Raw genomic sequence first — 20286 nt, 5'->3', positions numbered from 1 at the left:
TGAGTTTTCCAGAGTGACTCCCATCAAGCAAGACAAAGCTACTGATTAACCTCTACACATCAAACAATGAAAATTTGCTTGTGGTAGAGAGCTCAAGGTTGGCCTGATTTCACTTTGAAACACCAATGTGCACATGTATGCCCCTCATAAGGGGCATGCACATTGATGTTGCAATTTTCTCAGGCACTTTTGAGGATGCAGTCTGTTTACTCTTTCTGTGGAAAGATAAGTTTCTTTAGAGCTCCCTCTATTGTAAAACAGAAGAAAAAATTTAAATTTTAATTCTCAGAGCAATTTACCCAAGGACTGATCATTTTTATATAGGAGATGAAAAAAGTTACAAGAAATGAAAAAGTAAAGTTAAGTAATCTCAGGAGTTAGTAACCACAAGGGAATATGTAATTCTTGTGTTTAAAAAAAGAAAAAAAGAAAAAAAGAAAAGAGATTTGAAGCTCTGGGCATTGGTTTGTTTTTGGTTTGTTTTTTTTTTTTTAAAATTAAGTTTAGAAGATTGCAGTAGGGAAGTCAGAGGCATTTCAGCAGCTCTCCAAACAACCCTCTTCCACAATTTTCCAAATAAAACTTTTCTCAGTGGCAGACTCTGACCATACTGGGACAAATCCATCTTTGGTATTCTATTCATTTTTTGTGGGTCACAGTAGAGATGAATACTAGCCCATGTTTAACATAGATGGCTAATTCAGACTGATAATTCAAGTGAAATGTTAGCAAAGTCCTGAGAACACTACAAGTATGTGCAATGAGTATATTGAAATGGACTGAGTAAGCCAAACCAGAACACATGACAAAATCATGATAGTAATCAATGTGACATTTTAAAAGGACCACAAGATACCTAATTCTGTGCTAAAGGCAACAGGAAAGAGATATCACCTTGAATGTTAAAGTGGCTAAAGTACACCTAGCAGTAAAGCGTAAAAATTCAAATAGATTGGAAGAGATTTACTATGTAATATACATTGATACATAACATCTTTAACCTTGCAAGTTAAAAAAAAAAAAAAAAGTAATTTTATGTGGGTTTATGCCATACATGAAGACTGACCATTTTACTCACTCAAGTCTACCTTCTGTGTCAGTATGTTTGCATTTCACAGGCATGTAAGGAAACCCCATTCAATTGCGGTCAGTTCTTGTTTTTCCTTCTGCTCATCAGGTAGGCTTCTGTATCAAGCAGAGAGTTGAATCTACCCCATCCCAAATACTGCCTTCCATCCATTTTCCCTCCAGAAAAAAAGAAGACCAAGAGTATCACCACCTTCCCATAACAGGACAAGGAACAGGCACACACTTTCAATTTAGAGCTGTTAAATTAGAAGCTTCTACCTCATATCACTTCCCAGGAGAAGAAAATAAATGCTTTTTCTTCATCCAAAAGCCTTCTAGGACAGCCAAGGTCTGGCAACAGCTCCTACCACATTCCCCAACCGGGCACACACACAGACTGAACATCACCACGTACCCATACAAAACTTCAAGTTAGCTATTCCAGCTGAATTAAATGTCTGGTGAACTGTTATAACAGTTATCCCCCAGATTTATGAAGGTAGAAGGGGGAACTGAGAGATGCTATCATTCACTACTACCTCATGGCCACAATAAACAAAATGTGAAGGCATGACAGAAAACCTGTGTGATGCCACAGAGCAGCACTGCCACCTCAGTGCTGTACCACCATTTCCACAACATGCAGGGACATTGCACTTAAGGTTTGAGTTCTGCAAGCACGATCCTAAAGGGCTGTCTGGTATGGGTGTTCTCAAGCACACTTCATTACATGGCAGATTCATTGTTCACAGATCACTTTCTTTCACCTTCCACCACAAGCTCAGGGTTCAAATTCTGCTTAGTCATTCACTCAAACACCATACTTTTCATTTTTTGATTAGAGACCATTAGCCCAGACCCACTGTTGCTCTGGGAAACACTGGGGACAGAGCCCCAAGAACTGGGGAAATGGGCTGCCAGGACCACACATGAATTGCCCAAAAGAAAAAGCAAAGGAAAAATAGAAGTAGGCTCTATTTCTTCAAAAAGGATGACTCTGGAGATTACAGTGACTCTTCCAGCTCTCTGAGCTTCCTGTGGTGGCCTGAGAGGCTGCAAGTGCCCCTCTCAGCAGTGGTGCATCACCACTGGCACCCTGCAAGACAGGGAGAGCAAACAGAAACGCTCCTTGTCTCCATGGGGCCAAATTTGCCTGGAAAAGCAGCATTAACATTTCTGGTATCTCCAGCGTAATGCAAGCATATTTTTAACAGGGAAATAATTAGCACATCAGAGCACACTGCAAATTAGCATTCAGGTGCAGCTTGGTTTTAAACAGGAACCCAATAATATTATATAGCAAGAGCCACATCTCCAAAACCCACCCCATTTGACTAAGTTATAGGGATATATGCAAGGATGTAAACAAGCCAGCCAAATCTTTACTCTGAAAGCAGTGCATGCATCAGGTTCCACCACTGCTGTGAAATTTTGATGATGCTACATCACTGCAGCTGATGTATTTCAGTGCACCTCTGTAAACTTAGGTGAAAGACACAGGAAATGAGGTGAATGCAAACATTGTGGAGAGGGTTGGGATTTTTTCTCTTTGCCTTGGAAGAGACACAAATAGCTGAAGGCTGGAGGTCACTGGAGTCCACCAGCAAGTCTTTGTAATAATAGACAGCAATCTCCAGGTCTGCAGGTGATAAGCTATTGTTTTTCAAAAATATTTTGTATACCTCCTGCTGAGCTTTTCTGGCATTCAAGGGACAGATCAATATTTGGCATTTTCACTGCACTTGAGGTGCTATTGTTCTTTGTATCTGAAAACAGACTAACTGTTCCGATGTTTAAAAGGGTGGCCAGGGCAGCATCAGAAGGAATGTGAACCCAAAACTAAAATATAAACAAGCAAAAAAAAAAAAAAAATCTTCAAACTCAGGTTAGTCCAAAGGGTTCTACCAAATCAAAGAAACAATATAATATTTCTTGGGCAACACACAGAGTAACTGTCAAAGTGGCCACAATGAGAAGCTATTGTTTCCCTTAATGAAATTATATCTAAAAATTGGAATACTTAAGTGAAGCCAAAAAAAAGACCAGTGGTGTTTTGTCTTCAGACAGCATTATTAGAATAGTATTTTTATAAATCAAACAACAAGTATATTAGAAAGGCTTACATATTTCCCATGTTATAGTTAATATGGACTTTGGGAACTTCTGTCACCTTTGAATGAAAGAAGGCTAAGCCGGCTTATGTATCTGCATGCATGAGGTGTGTTGAGGCAGAGTAGAGAGAAGAAGGATCAACCATCCTTACCTGTGAGATCAGAAAATCAAAATAACTGAGTTCTACAGAATTTTTTCCACTTAAAAAAACCACAAACCAAGAACACCAAAACAGCCAATTGCTTAATTGTTTACTTTCTAAGATGTGTGTGCTTCCTGAAGAAATTTCAATCTACAAAAGTTAATTTTGCCTATATCTGTTTTGGTCTGTCTTTAACCACTTAGCACCGGGCTGCAGCACTCCAGAGTAAGAAGCTGAAAATGGAAGTCAGATATGTCTTTGGTGCAACTCTCCTTATTTGAAGGGAACACACCCAAACACTGTTCCTCTGATACACATACCCAGTGCTAATAACAACAAACAGCCACTTACCTTACAGATCCCCAGCCCACCTGTTTAGTCAGGCCTGTATCTCAGGAAATACTGTCTCTCTGCTTCAGTCCAGAACCTCTTCCTCTACCTCCTATCTTCTCTTCCCCTGCTGTGCACACACACCCACACAGCTGCAGCTCGGCAGTCCCTGGCCCCTGTACGCTTTCCACCACTCCCAGAGAAATTTTCCAGCAACCCCCCAGCTTGACTTCAGTTCATCCCATTGCCTGCAGCTGCCTACAGCTTTCTGCTATAGCTCTAGAAAAGGCTTTTAATTTATTTTTCGGCTTGCTATGAAAGAAAGCGTTTACCCTGCTCACCAGCATTAACAGGGCTTATGATTGCCCACACGTCAAACAGCTACGGGTGCTATAGTCCTAAGGACACAAGGGCAGAATTAAACTAAATGGAAGACAATGGGATTCACAAAGTGTGCGTAGGCTGACTGCCACATCACCATTTCCTACGTGCCCTCTGCAAGCACTCAAAATCAGACTCTGGCCATAGAAACACATGGGGTTTTTTGCTGCTGTACTAGGGAAGGAAAACACCTACCTGCCAGCCTGCTCCAGGCTCTTTGTTATCATAGTCCATATTACATTTTGTTCATTTGCTGTTGGCAAAAGCACCCATGTTTTCATTAACGTAAAGTGAAAAGCCACGTTATTGGGAAAAAAACACCAAAAACCAAGCAAGGGGTTCTGAACATGCCAGACCAGTCATTGAACTAGGCTGTACTGTCTGGGCTTTGCAGACAAGAATGATACCAAAAATGTTTCTGTTTCTTTATTGATGTGTAGTTGCTACAGCAACAACGCTATCACCTTGTCAGTCAGCAGCCACCACTCAACCTCACAGTTTCACACAGCATCAGTAACAATCTGGACTTGGCTGTAGTCAGCAATAGCTTAAGTTGTTTTAGAGATGTGGCAGGACTACATATAAAATACAACTATACAAAAAAAATAGTTACAGGCCGCAGATATGAGGACTGTAATGAGTATGTAACTCTTACAGGTCAGCCTTCAGTCTCAGGATCCACTGTAGCTCAGTCTCCTGTCTCCTAGGCATCCTGTTCATTGTGGTACAGCAGGAATGAGGCTAAAACCTCATTAATAGTTAACAGAAAAGGTAATATGTCCATTTTTAGGTATTGCCCTCATTGCAGCAGTATTGCATCATCTGATCCTTTTTTCTATCTACTTTCAGCTCTTAAAACCTACAGCAGTATTGTATCATCCCATCCTTTTTCCTGTCTACTTTCAGCTCTATAGCATATGGAAACACAAGGGTAAAACGAGGTATAAAGGGATTAAATGGTTTATGAGGCTGCAGTAGAGCAATAACCCAATCTGGTCACACCACAGGTCCCTAAAGGCTGGGGTCTCTAGGGCTTCTTCTAGCTGCTCTTCTCTACAGCAAGTCAGTGAATTGTCCAGAATAAGACCCCTCAGTTACGCAGCCTAGATCTGCATTATGTGGCATGGGCCTCTCTAGAAGAAACCAGTGTTTATTCTCTTGAGGTCTCTTGCACATTGACTGTATTTTTAATGGTGCCCCACAGGGTTGGTTCCTGACACTGACCTGTTCAGTATCTTTACCTATAAACTGGAAAAAAAATATAAACTGTTGGGATATTAGATCCACAGATGACACATCTGTTTGAGAATGGTAAATGATAATAAGAGCAGGGCTCTGAGTCAAAGCAATTGCTTGGTAAACTGTGGTAAACTGCAAGTAATCAGATGTATGTCTATGCATTTGGCCTGAAAACTGCAGGCCATAACTCCCTCCATGATGGGGTGGTCTGTAGGGGAAGCAGGAATCAACCTTAGCACCACCTGAAACACTATGGCCAAAATGACTTACCCATCCCCAAGTCGCTAAATGGGAACACTGGATAAAAGCAGAGATTATACATTTCTGCTGCATATTCTGTTGGTGGAAACCCTGAAAAAAATACCGTGGTTCCAATATCCTTAATTCAAGAAGGAAATTTAAAAAAAGAGAGAAGATTCAGAAAAGACTTATGAGACAGTGCCAAGTACCAATACAAGAGACCAAGTGAGAGGCTGAGGGATGCTGGACTGCTTAGTTTGTTCTTGTCTGATTTGAATGTGCTGTTTTAATCTTAAAGAGATTTCACTTGTTGCACCATATTTGTGCTGTACTCCTGTTGTCCAAAATAGGCTAGGAAACTGTATATATTTCTCCCTTTTACATATAACTTGACTTTTTAGGACTTCTGGTGAAAAAGGGAAAATTGATGCCTTTTCCCTGAAGTAGCAAACATTAGGTGTAAACCAGAGTATTCATGCTCTTTATGGTATTAAACATCTTTTTCCACAGGGTTAGGCAAAATCAGGCAAGCTTTTAATTCAGATCAGATTGTTAAGGAACATGACAATAATTGTTTTGTCTTCTTGTGTACTGTGGTGCATAGTTTGCTTTCCAGGTAATCTGGGAATGTCACTTAACAAGTTCCTTGTTAGTGAGAGGATCTAAGAGCAGAATGAAGCTCTTACTTGCACCAGATCTCTTCCAGGGGGACATGGCAGTTTGCGGCTTTGATCTTTTACATAAGATTAATAGTTTTAAGTTTGTTATATAGAATGTGTTTTGCAACCTGCAGTTTGTAGAAGCATGTGGAGTGGGTGTTGTGAACACCATTTTGCACTTTCCAGACATAACTACGACACAGTGGCAGCAGGCAAGGCTTGATGAAAAGGTGATTCCTTCTAATCTTATGGTCCTACATACATGAACAGAACTGTGATGTTAACTGTGATAGCAAGTCCTCCAAAGATTTTGAGCAAGCTGTCTAATTTTGACCCCATTGTTTCTGTACCCAGTCAACTCAGAAGAAAACAGAGCTCTTTTACTCCACAACAGAGTGGGATCAGCTAACACTAGTAAAGCTCCTGAAGTTGGTATATGTTGGGTAATGAAGATATAGGCAAAGAATTTGATTCTCATAAAGGGACTTCCCTTTGCAGTACTGAGAGAAATACAAAGAAATCCTGTTTTGACTGGTTAATTGAGCAAACATTCCATCCTGCCCTAAAATATGTTTGCTATGCTTTTTCAGATTTTTTTTTTTTTTTTGGAAGTGTATCACCCCTTAGCATGTTCATGTCTCCACCAGTCTGAAGAGCAACTGTCTGTTCCAGCCCCTGGGGCTCACCTGCTGCTCCCCCATTCCTGTCAGGTTGGATTTCTTTAAAGAGCATGTCGGTTGCAGCAAACTGTTTCATGCAATAAGAAAGGGAAGACTTATATTTACCACCAGCTTGGTTGTGCTGTCTATTCCCCCACCAAGTTTCTACCTCCATTGACTGTTCTCTGTAGTGCCATTTATTGCACACTGTCATCCCTGCCTTTGCTTGCCTGCCTTTCCCAGAAACACTGGCTGAACACTTTTCCACTGGGTTCTGCAACAGCTGTGCCAGCTGTCCTTCTGCCCTCCTCCATACAAATTCCAAGTCTCTCCCATCACTGGCAAAACTCCTCAGAAGTCTTCCCTCATCACTCTGCTGCTCCGATTTCTCTCCCTCTCCTCGCTGTGCTTTTCCATTATACACAAGCCCCCTTCACCAGCTCCCTGGCCTGGCCCCTCAGCCTGCTGTCCCCATGCCATGCCACCCCATGCCTGCATTCCCAGCACCCTCCCCGCAGCACTATATCCCAATAGACATGCCAGGCCTGGACCACATTGCCAGGCTCTCTCCATTTTCTGTACTGTACTCTTGACATGTTTTCAGCCTCATGCAAATCTCATTCAACCAACAGAAAGAGCTGCTTTGACTTTAATGGATTTCAAATGAAGACTTTAGACTATGTCTCCACAGCAGCACAGAAATAATGACAGTGTTGTGTAGAGATACCCAGGCCAGCTTTAAACTAATTAGGTTGGATCCCAATAACCATCTAATCATAGAAACAGGGAGCTCAGTACTGGGTAATTTACCCTAAAGAGACTGTAAGCTTGTCAAAGGAGAAAGCCTGTGTTTGCTTTTGTCTAGTTCCAATTTAACATCATATGCCCACTGCCTTTTAAGAAACACCTACTACTATTTAAAATCAAACCAGCACATGGCAAGATAATCTCTCCTTTCATAGTAATGCAGCTATACAGAGCAACTGTCTAAAACATTCAATGTCTCATGGTCAGTTTTCTCCTCTCTCATCTGCCTTCTGTACACAAAACAAACATTACATGAACCTACAAAAGCAGTGTTTTACAAAAAGGCAAGAGATTCAGAGTAAAACAAAATAGTAATTTATCTATCAACTTCTTCGGGGGAAAAAAAAGAGCAACAAATCCTTTGTTCCACAGTACACACAGAGACAGCTATATCTTTCCTTGTAAAAAGTGTTAATGTTGGTGAGTACTATTTTATCCTTTCAAAAAGCGCACACAAGATACAGGACTCCCCAGCCAGAAGTATAGGTTTTTCCCTTGGAAACCAGAGGTAATCACACCTGCAGTCTTCAGACACAGGAAAACCCGCTAAATTCCAACTAAGAAGAAAAGCATGCTGAGTGGTCAAATACAGGACGTTTCCTATATTTCACAGCATGTACTCCAAATTCCAGTTATGCAAAACCTACAGCTTAGGCTTCACTTCAAAGTGTTATTTTCTAGCTTATATTTGCGTATAATTGTCTGATTTTTTTTTCCCCATTCTGATTTAAGGAAAACTTTGATTCTGTCTTAAGTCTATACACAAGTGCCATTGTCACATTCATTCTGCTGAAATTGTCTGAAAGAAGTGCCCACGCTTCTGAAAGTAGATGCCTGACTTTTTATAGTGCTTTGCATTCAGCAGCTACCTTTGAAGCCAAAGGTATCTCCACACTCTTGAAAACCAGCCAACATAAGCAGCAGCCTAAACATGAATTTGGGAGTCTAACTTTGGGTTTCCAGCTTTGAAAGGTGTGATTTGACTTTCCTAAGTACTCCTTAAACCAAATACCATGTGTTCACCACAAATGTCTTAATTCCTGAAAGCAAAGCAGAAAAGGACAGTGCAACATTAGAGGATACTGTTAGGCCTGAGAAGATTAGCAGCTATCCCTGTAAAAATCAGATCTGCTCTGAAATAGCACGCTGCAGGCAAAGACAGACACAAGTATCAGTGTGCTGGCAGAAGCTGGAGAGCTCTGGGCTTGTGTTGCCTTGTTTGATTTTGTTACCCAAAACCTTTTGGTGCCTTCCCAAAATTGCTTCCTTTTACTTCAATGTAAAGTCAAGGGAAAAATCTAAACAGAATATTTGTGTGTTTTCCATGAGCTTTAGAAGAGAAAGTTAAGCCTCTAGCTAGGCTGTAAACAAGTTACCTCTCATCCCCCCAAAAAACAAAGTGGAGCTCATAAGCAACTACTAGGTAAGACACCATCCTTCAGAATTGCTCCCCTTCTTCAAGGTGAGCCCTGTCACAGGTTGCTGCTGGTTTTGGAGTTCCTGCTCCTCATCAACTACAGCCTCTCAGATCAGTGAAAGCCAAAACTTAAGAAAAGCAAAAAATAGGGTGTGCTGAAGAAATGTCTGCTAAAAACCAAATATTTTTCCAAATTTGTGCTTTTCCATTCTCACTATCCCACAGAATATGACTTCTACATAGGACCATGGCCAGTGTGTGACAGCAGCTGTGAGAGCAAGTCAGCAGGACCTTATGGCCACTGCCATGTCCTCAGCATGCCCTGTCAGGTCTTCACGTGCTGACACAGGTCAAGGAGGGGAGGGTTTCCCAAATGGCAGAGACCAAATTCAGAGCCTTCCACTAGACCAGGTTGCTCAAAGCCCCGTCCAACCTGGCCTTGAACACTGCCAGGGAGGGGGCAGCCACAGCTTCTCTGGGCAGCCTGTGCCAGTGTCTCACCACCCTCACAGGAAAGAATTTCTTCCTTATATTTAATCTGGATCTACCCTCTTTCAGTTTAAATCTAGTACCTCTTGTCCTATCACTACACTCCCTGATAAAGACTCCCTCACCATCTTTCCTGTAGCACCTTTTGAGTACCAAATGTATTTAATGCTAATACCAGGTATACAATGAAGAGAAATACAATGAAGAGAAATGTCCTATTCATTGTAGGATATGCACTATTTACTCCAATATTTCTAGTCTGCCTGAGCAAATACCTCCACTATAACTTCGGGTTTTTTCTTTATTTCAAATATTCTTCTATGTCTTTTCCAGTACAAGCAACAGATAATAGATCCAAAGTCTTAAAAATATAGGGTAGGTAAGAATTGTCCCACTGTTCCTTTTTTGTTTTGGTTTTTTTTTTTTTAAACTCTAGAAACTCCAGGATTTTTCCCCTATTTTTTTTTTTTAAATTGAAAATAGTAAGGTTTTATTTAAAATTTTCTGGAGAAAACTGTTCAAATATTTCAACAAGCATATTCTAAAGAGTCAAATCCTGAATTTTGTCAGAGCTGTACACATTTTTACAAAATTGAGACTGTTGAATCTATTTTTTCAAATCCCATCCACAAGACACTTATGTATTCTTAAAATACAGAAATATATGCCAAAAAGATAAAATCATTTGGTTTTTATAATTCTGAATCATTCTCAAGATAATTAATGAAGTTAATGATTATCTGTCTCCATTATTAATACATTAGGCAACGTGCCTTATTTCACCTAACATTAATGTTTTACTTTTGAGGGAGAACTGCAAGAATACCAAAATAGAAATCTGATTTGCTAAAGGAAGTGGTTTTTTTCCCCCCCAGTCACACAAACATAAGGTATTAAAGATCAGTTTAAATTAGCAAATGACAATTACATCCAATACAGCTAATAAGAGACTTAAGCAAATACAAGTAGGGAAAACAAATGTATATAACGGAATTTTTTTTTTTTAAGGAAAAAAGTGTCCCACAGAGAGATGAACTGTATTTTTCTTAGAATCAAAATGCAGTCACTTGGCTAGTGGTCAGGGCAAGGTATGTTATAGATCTGACAGATTCTGAGACATATTTCCTACTCCAAGTGAATCCTAGCAAATACAGTCCTTGACCATGGCACTGATTTGCCCAGTCAAACCATTATGCGCACAAAGAAAGGCATTTAAATTAGTGGGCTGTATGCCAATCCAAAATCCCATCTTTATGGGTGAGATTGCAGAATCAAGAGCATGAAAACCAAGTTTCAGTGTTGTTAATGTTGGTGTCCTTGCTACAATAACAGGTTTAATAAAATTAGATTAAGTTGCATAGCACAGCTTGTCAAAAATATAATTGGGAAGGGCAGAAATTGCATGCATTTAGTAGTTTGCTTCTGTAGAAGTACATCTGCTTCAAAACATGGAATGAGTCATCTCCACTGCCAGCATTAAAACAGTAATATCTATTGTGCTTGTAAAGCCTTCATTTATACCAGTGACATTACTGCACTGTTTTGAGTCTAGAGTTAATACTGGGGCTTAAATGTACTTTGAACTATATCAACACTTGAAGGGAGATCAACATGTGATTGAGAAAGAAAAGGCAAGATGATGAAAGCAGCAATCGCACAGCATGCCTCCAGACTGAGTTCAAACTGTAGGGAAAGAATGAAATACAGCCAATCCCCCTGAAATGTATTGACAGTGGGTCTCCCCCACCTCTGGCTTGCAGTTTTGCTCATTACCTGGAATTGTGTCAGACTCTATAGACTTATCATAACCTTAATTTTGGTATGGCATAATGCTGTTTGGCTGCTTCATGGTTGAATGATCACCATGGCTGCAGTATAAGAGCACAGCCTCTCCCACAGTGGGCACATGGCACCTGCAGACAGGACCTGGCACAGCTACTCTCTCTTCCCCAGCAACCCTGCTTACTCCCAAAACTCAAATAAACACCAGGGCTTCTACTGCAAGGCAGGGCTATCCAGTGCCCATCCACACTTCCCAGTGCTGGGGGCAACGTTTGCCTCCCTGCTACCCCAGTAAATGTTGTCAATGTTTGGAAATAACATACTCGTGTCTCTTCTTTCTCATCCTCTGTCCATCTCAAATGAATCCTACAGATTAATGTGGAGAACAATCCTGAAATCCCTGAGCAAGATGTGGACCACGTGATCCAGAATACAATACTGAAACTTAATATTTGTGAGTTGAAAGCTAAATTTTCTTTTGCGTTTTTAAATATGCATACCAAGTTCAAAATTAGAATTCTTTTCCAGGTTGATATTCCCAAACATTTCTCAGAATTTTCTGAAATTCTGTAAAAATGATCCCAGATTTTTACTTTCTACCCCAGCGTAAGTTGGGGCTGCAACCTCTTCAGGGACAGACCTTCACAGTTTTGCCCTGCTGTATCTATTATCCTACTACAGACTGTCTTGCTTTGTAGACTCACCAATGAAAAGTAGGATGAAACCATTCTGTATTTGAACAGGAATTTTCTAGTGGGCACCCCTAGATTTTGCAGGGAGGAGTAATGGTACTCAGTTAATCTTTGGGTCCTGAAAGACCCAGTGTTTTGATCTTGGTGCTACAAAATATTTTGCTTCTGGAAAATCTGTCTTCTTGAAAAGATGTAGAAAAGTAGCTGATTTAGAGTCAGGAGATCCAATGAAATTTTTCTTAAATCATTCTCTCCAAATTCTAAATCAAATAATCATATTCTTTCTTCCCTAAATTCCCTTTTCAGTTTGGGTTAATTTCTAGCCCTACACTGTTTCAGCCCTAGACACCATGCTATAATGTTTAAACAAAGGCTTCATCATTGCTTTACCTAGTTCATTTTAAATGCCTCTCAGCTTTTTTTCCCCACAAACCACCTTGGGTAACAAATTCACCTTCAAACTGAAGCCAGTAACACTTTTTAATCCAGTCATTCCTTCAGTTTCATATGTCATTTGGACCAAAGACTGTAATTTACTATGATGAAGATTTTAAAAATAACTAGAGATAACAGGTGCTGAACATGGTTATTGTAGAGTGAGTGCACAACAATTTCAGAAGCTATCCCAAAACTTCCGTAGAGGTATTATAGACAGGTACCACTGGATAAGGCACATATATACAAGGCTTTGGTGCACTGCCACAAGCTATGTGTTAAACCTTAAGCTTTACTAAGTCCTGCTTTCCTTGAAAACCCTGTAGGTTCTCAGATCTGAAGTTTCTCATTAATTAGTGTTCAAAATTTCCTTCCAGCAGAAGGGAGGGAGGAAGGCCCCAGTGAGCAGGAGAGAGCCTGGCACTGTGGGAGCAGGATATAACAAATCAGCATTACCACCTAGTGAACACAGGCTGCTTCTCCCGCAGCTCCGCTCCAGTCCTCCAGTCTCCATCCACACGGGATAACCTAATATTGCCCATTGTTGATGTACTAATCAACAAGTAAACTGTTGGATCTGTGTTTGGATCATAATTATTTGTTCTTAGTATGCCACCACTGCAGCTCCACATCTAACCAACTGCAAAAAGACCCATTAAAGATTCAAGCATGGGATAAATTAAACCTCCTAAAGTTATTCAGTCTCAGCTTGATGTTCCCTGTCATTTTTCAACCTTTTCTTAATGCCTTCTACTTTATATTAAAATGCTTAGCATTTCAGAACTCTGAAAAATCCCAAACTATCCTTCAAGACTCTTCATTTTATAAATGTACTAAGGACATTATTAACATGCTTTGGTTCAAAGGAAACAAGCGCCCTGTTAAATTTAAAACCACATGAAACCTAAAGGGAAAAGAAAAGTCCAAAGTAAAGCATCTGGGACTAAACTGCAAAGCTATTTAGGTACCAAACTCCTGCTGATTTAGGAACCAACATACCTTGTAGACTAAAGCTGATTTATGATTCCCTCGGGGAATTCTGCGTTTCATCACTGAATTTTCTGTTACCATAACACTTGGTCAACATCCTCATTCCCCCCTTTGCACCTCTCCCTGAATTGTTAATCTTCATTCTGCAAAGTCCATTAAAGGACTCTTTTTCTTCCATTTCCTTTCATACTGTTTGACTGCTTTGAGTACTTTGAATTTCTGCTACATTCCAGTCTATCAGATTCCTGCAATGCCTGTATGTTTATGATGTTATAGATATTAAAAGGTTACACAACTTTAACTAAATCAATTTACAAGTCTAGATTTTTCTATTTTGGAGATGGCCTATTTTTTCCTGCACTTCTGTTGACTGTTGAGATTCCCAAGATCCCTATTTTTCTGTACCCAATCACTACTCATTTTTCCAGTCAGCATCTGCCTTTCTCTAATGACAGTATTTTACTGCAGAACAGCTCTACACAATCCCTAAAATTTAGGCAAAAATCCAGTGTTTTCACTGGACAGATAAACCTCTAAAAGAATGACTTGCCACTTCTAAATCCAAAAGCTTAGAGAAGCATATCATGGCATATTTCCCAACTGAAGCCAAGTCTAGCAAGGGAGTGAACAGGGACTAAGTGGTTAGAGAGGTAGATGTCTCTCGATGTGCTGTTACAATGGCCACATAGAAGCACTTTGAGTATTTGAGGAGCCTTCAGTCTTTTTTCTCTTTGAATGTTGCACATTGCTGACTTAGAAGTAATTTTAATTAGAGCCTACTAATCATGAAAACTAACAGACTGGTAGCCCAGGAGGCTTCATGGAACGTGACCAAATACAGAAAATGAGACCACGTTCAAAATCAAACCAGGTTGTCTTCTTCCCATATGCCATTCTCAGCTGTTGGCTTACTAGCACTGCACCCCCAGGGTCATCTCTTCTGAAACTGAATCCTGATTGCATCGTGAAGTAATCCAGAACAGCAGCCCTCATACAATCTGCCATGCGGCTGGCTTTTAACCAGGAACCCTAGATAAGGCACATATACAAGCAGCAAATGACAGTGCAGTATGTGAAGTTTTGGCTTAGAGCCATGTGTGCCAGGAGAGAGCAGCTCTGCTCAGACACAGAACAGGCAGTGAAAAGGATTGCTTTTTCCCCACTGGTGCATATTAGTCAAAGCCATTGCTGTTTCTAACATCCCTTTGAGGCTCACAAACTTTTCATGGTTTCCTAAATGCAAACTAACCCTCTCTTCCCATTTGTTTTACTTTGCCCCAATAAGTTTAGGTACCTTTATTTTACTGAATACTTTCCTTTGGTTTTGTAGTGTGATCAGTCATTTATGTAACTGACTGCAAGACAAAAATAACAAAATACAATGAAAATACATTGCTCTAATGAAGTATTATTGTTACCTGTATTGTAGTAATAAGCAAGGGGCTCAGCATAGCTCCTTTTGTTAAGGCCATACCAAAACCTGTTATTTTGATTTAACATGACGGGATTTTACAAAAAGACAATTATTGCTTGCACCATGTCTGATAACATACCTAATCATCAGAATGCCATCCTGCATTAGGGCTGCAGAAACTCCCAGTGCTGAAGGAGGAACTGCACATGTGCCTGTGTAGAGCAGAAAGCTAATGCTACTAGCCCTTTGGTTTATGGAACAAAACAAGTATTATTTCCTTGGTCCCAATCCTGCACCTTTGCCTGAAAACATCTGTTCAGGTTTCCTGCTAATGGAAACAAAGTCACACAAACCTCTTGAGCATTTGTTTTCTTCACCTGTGAAGGTACATGGGAAGATCAAGCTCTGTGCAACTACAAAAATCATCTATCATAGTAAAGAAATTAGCTTGTTTTCCTGTGTCCTCAAATTAGCTTCTAGCTACGTCAGGCAGAAGGATGATTTATTGTTAGAAGAAAGGTATATTTTGTAAAGCACATTACTTCTGATATATGAATGCCAGGATGCCAAAGACTACCCCGCATCCACCACAACCTACATGCCAAAGATCACAAGGAGGCCAGTGAGCCTGTTCCAGTTAGTGCTGTCACTCTAATCTCTCAGGGGAATAAACTCTACCCAATTAGCAGTTTTATACCAATAAAACTACATCCAAATTGAAGGGGATATATTAATTTCATTGTACTGGTTTAATTACACTGGTACAACCTGTGAGCACACAAGGCTTCAGTATACATAAAGAAAAAAACATTTCCTCTTAAGACAGTGGGGTAAGATTTAATTCCCTTAAAGTCAGCAAAATGACACTGGGGGTGATTGAGGCCCAGTGCCTCTGATAACGAATATTCCTGTAGCTGAATCCCCTTGCATGCCAATTAATTACCTCCATACCCTGCTGGTGCGTTCCAAATTTTACTTTTATTTCAAAAATCAAAGCTAAATAACTAGAAAAATCATGTGGCTGAGCCAAACTGTGACTTTATGGGTTTTAATTTTTGAGATTAAAGCGAAGTACAAAGACACACCCAGTCAGCAAAGTCTGGAGACAATAAGATGTAAAGCAATCCTCCTTCTGACCTCACATTAACACAGAAATCACCCTACAGCATGCAAGTGTCAGCCAACAACGGCACCTACTTATTTCCTGTCAGCTTGTCCCTTTGATCTAACCTGATCCTTCTTCACTTTATTAAAAACGTTCTAATCTTTTGTCTTTGATCTCCCTGTAGGATTCTTCAAAGAGCTTCAAATTAGCAAACATGCAAACAACAAAAAAAATGTACTCTGTATCTGTATCTGCAAGAAACAATGATGTGGGGAGCCATTTCCTTCCTCAACACAGAAGTTTAATGAGAGGCAGCATTTTAAAGCCAAAAGATGCCATAGTTATCTGTTGTTTATTGGCATTAGGGTGGATGACAGAGTCCAAGCTTTTTTACTGGGGGGTGGTTTGCTCTGAAGGTGTAACAAGGCAGCCCAGCAGGGGTAGCAAAAAAGCCATGTGCATACTTCATTCAGCATGCCAGATGAAAGGATTATGTCACATTCAAGAGCAACAAAGAGCTCTGTTTAAGTTTGTACCAGGCTGGAACTGTGGGGCAGCCGTTAAAGACCACCAAGGTTTTAAATAAAACCGGACACTTTTAAGTTTTCTCTAGCTTTCCTTGCGGTAAATCCACCCAATACGAAGGGAACGTCAGTATCTCCCAGGAGGAAGATCTCCAAGGCTTTGAAGAGGAAAACAAGTTTAATGTATTTTTATATATGTAAAACCTATATATGTATTTTAAATATGTACTTAGATATGCTTTTTTTTCCTTATTAAAGGTACCATCAAATTCAAGGACATCACCATATTAATTTTGTTCCAGCTTAGACTTACTCAATGGCAAAATGGTTTTAACAAGAGCACTAACAAGAGGACCTTTTCTACCACATCACATAGCATTCCTCTCTTATAACTTTAATTTAGCCCCAAAGGTACACATGTTCCAAATAAAACCAATGCTTTTTGTTGCTGAATACTGCTCACCTCTGAAAAGAGCTACGAAGCCAGGTTAGAAAGACTCTATCTGCTACATCAAGTTCCTTGCATGTGTATCTGCCTCTTAGAGCGAAGACTTGTTCTTAACTCTCACTCCCTGGAAAAGTACATCTGTAGCCAGTCTGAAATAATACAAAATATTTTTGCCAAATAATCCAGGTCACCCAAACCCCCTCATGACTGCACTTAATCCAAGGCCCAGACCAATGTCCACTGAAGTCAATGAGACATTTTCACTGGTCCATGAAATCCTAGTAAGGAATTGTGAGACTAGTCTTCTCAGTAAAATCTTAATCCTGTGGAAATATAACTAAGCAGGATTTGACCCAAGCTGCTACACATGTACCTTGGTCAGTAGTCCTTACACCATGCTCCATCCTTCTAAGATTAGAATGGATGAAGTGCCCATACCCATTCTTTTTTCACTTTTTTGTCATCCTAAAAATCCACTGTGCTTATAGGTAGCCGGTATATAATCTGAGAATTAAGCAAGATTTAGGCAATAGATCATTACAACTCGTCCAACTCAAAATGATGTCATTTATGTTAAAAATCTATTGAAGATCAACACTGATATAATTGTTTATAGAGAACTCCAGTGAGGCTCCGCACGATGCCCTGTACTGTCTCTTGTAATACTGGTTTTCTTAAGTGGTTCAGGAAACACTGCTGCTAGAACACAGACTATCCAGCAGCGAAGCTATGCCAACAGCCCTTTTGTTGTCTATGTTAATGTCTATAATGGATTTAGGAGAATAAAGCAAACATTTAAAAGATCTATTAGATAATGTATCAAGAGCAAAAAAGCAAAACTGCACAGAGATTTGCTGTATAGTTAAAAAATGGTATGGCTATAGACACATTTCTTGAAAAGCCTAGAGAGACAGTCCTAAAAATGAGCAGCTCTGTAGCACAGCAGAGCACTTTAATCTAGGAGCCCTTGCATAAAATTTAAGAATAAATTAGACCAACTGTAAATTGAAATCTTTATGAAGAGTCATATTCAAGGTTTGAACTTGTCAAACTCATTAACTGCTTAGACATTGGTTAACCCATTTACTGACTTATAAAGACAAAAGTGGTGTTTTTAATTAGTCCAAAACCACACAGGAATATTCAACAAAAAAATACTGGAATTGTTACTGAAGATTTTAATAGTTTACTAGCACTCAAAAATCTATCCAACAACAAACATGCTTTTATCCTGTGTAAGCGAGAGGGATCTTTCTACCAGGTATTGTCCCTTGTGGCTGTTGTTAATGATGAAAGGCAGATCTCAGCCTTTCTAGGAATTGCTGCGTGCTTGAGTGTTCCAAATGCATGGTCCTAGGCCAACTTCTTAGCAGGCTTCTTGACATCTAGCTCTTACCTCAGCTGAATCCACCATGCAGCCTGCTTCTAGACTCTGCAAGGATTATCCATTCCCCAGCTCCTTTCATTTCTCACAGTCTGGGACAGCCCCATTCAGCAGGGACTGGACAGCCACGCTGGGACTCATTGGTCCACAAATCTGGGCTCAAAGAATTTTCTTACAGGAAACATTACATAAATCTCAAAAATTATTTTAGAGAAATACTGAGAAACGTGTCTACTTGTGAAACCATCAAGTAAAATCCAGATACCATGACACTGAAAACCTGACTACAAGTACTTTTCAGAGTATACTTTTTGAAATTTCGAGTACATTCAGCAGGTTTAGCAGCTGTTGTGAGAACATCAGAATTTTCTAATTTTCTTCTGTCAGAAAACTCAAAATGAGAAAGAACAGAAAGGAAAAATTGAGGGCGCAATAAAGTTATCTGGACATTACCAGCCCTCTAGAAATGTTTAAGCCTGGGACTATTTTTTATCTGACCTATTTTGACAATCCCCATGTGCCACAAAACTAACAAAAACTTGAAAAGCCTCTCTGAAAGAGGGTAGAGCAATACAGTTAGTAGCATTCAAGTTTGACTGAGACAACAGCTAAAAAGCGTGTTCTTCTCTGCTGAATTTTCATTGATAATCAAAGTTGCTTAATACTTAACTCTGGAAGCCAAAGTGCTTTCTATTTGTCACACTCTGTAGTCCCCAAAACACTTATTAACATAGCCTGCAAGCCAATTCTCTTATCTACAAAAGAGCTGACAAGATGCAGACCCTGTCAATATCCTACTGAAACTTCACAAAACCAGATTTATGCAAAACTTTAATGCTCTAGACTTCACTACTCTATTGTACACTGTACTTACCTAACTCTCCAAAATCCATTTCCCTTTAACAAAAAGTAACAGCAAGAATTACCGAAGCAGAACATTTTAAAGAACATCTAAATGTTAAGTACTTTGCCTGTAAGAACGTAAAAATAAAAATGAATGAGGTAAAACTATCTTCTTTTTACCTGACTGATCTATACAGACTCCTGGCCTGACGGCTTCAGCACTGACGCTACAGATCTAGCAAGTGCTTTTTGCTCCTCCCAAACAGCAACACATTCAACTGAAGCTCTTGGTGTAGCCTGGAAAATTTTACTCATCTTATCCTCCTTTAAGCAGTCTAAGATCAAACCATTACCATCATTGAGTCTGCAGGGACTCTGCAGATAGTGCTGGATAGCTTGGAAATAATAACAACCCAGCAGATCAGATCACTGTGAACTGGTCTGAAGGGGATCACTAATGATTTCTGCCAAATTCTCTTTACACAAAAGAACCAGAAGATGTCTTCACTGCAGTCATAGCTCTCAGAGATTCTTTTTAGATCAATTACAATGCAACATATTCCTCCTTTAATCTCATACCCACACAGCCTATATTAAGTACATGTCCAGTGGGAATACAATATGAATTTAATATAATTTTCTTTAAAAATATTAGCATTTTCCCTTGAATACAGTAATTAACTTGTCAAGATCTCTTAAAATATATTCATAGATGAATATTGACTTTGAAAAGTTATTATAGTTATAGTCAAATTAGTATTGCAAGCGTAAAGATGGTATTTTATATACATAGATCATCAGCTTAACTACTTACATTGACTGAAGCACCCCCACACTCTATTTCCTCAGATACCTTCAAGAGGCATGTACATCTTATGGCTAGGGAGGACCAGGGATCTTGTTCCAGCTCATGGGGCTGACAAGTTTCTGCTTTAGGCACGTTACTACCTTTCATTCCCTTTTGTAATACGACAACACAGTTTCATCAAGGAGCTCAGCCATGCCCATTACACTTTCCAAATGAGAATTGACTATGTTGGACCTTGTCATTACTAGAGCACTATTGATGAAGAAATTTGTTTTGTTCATGGAAGAATTGGCTGGCTTGATATTATTCAGAAGGATT

The sequence above is a fragment of the Strix uralensis genome, chromosome 12 (genome assembly GCF_047716275.1).
Source record: "Strix uralensis isolate ZFMK-TIS-50842 chromosome 12, bStrUra1, whole genome shotgun sequence".
NCBI lineage: Eukaryota > Metazoa > Chordata > Aves > Strigiformes > Strigidae > Strix > Strix uralensis.
This window is presented reverse-complemented; position numbering follows the sequence as displayed.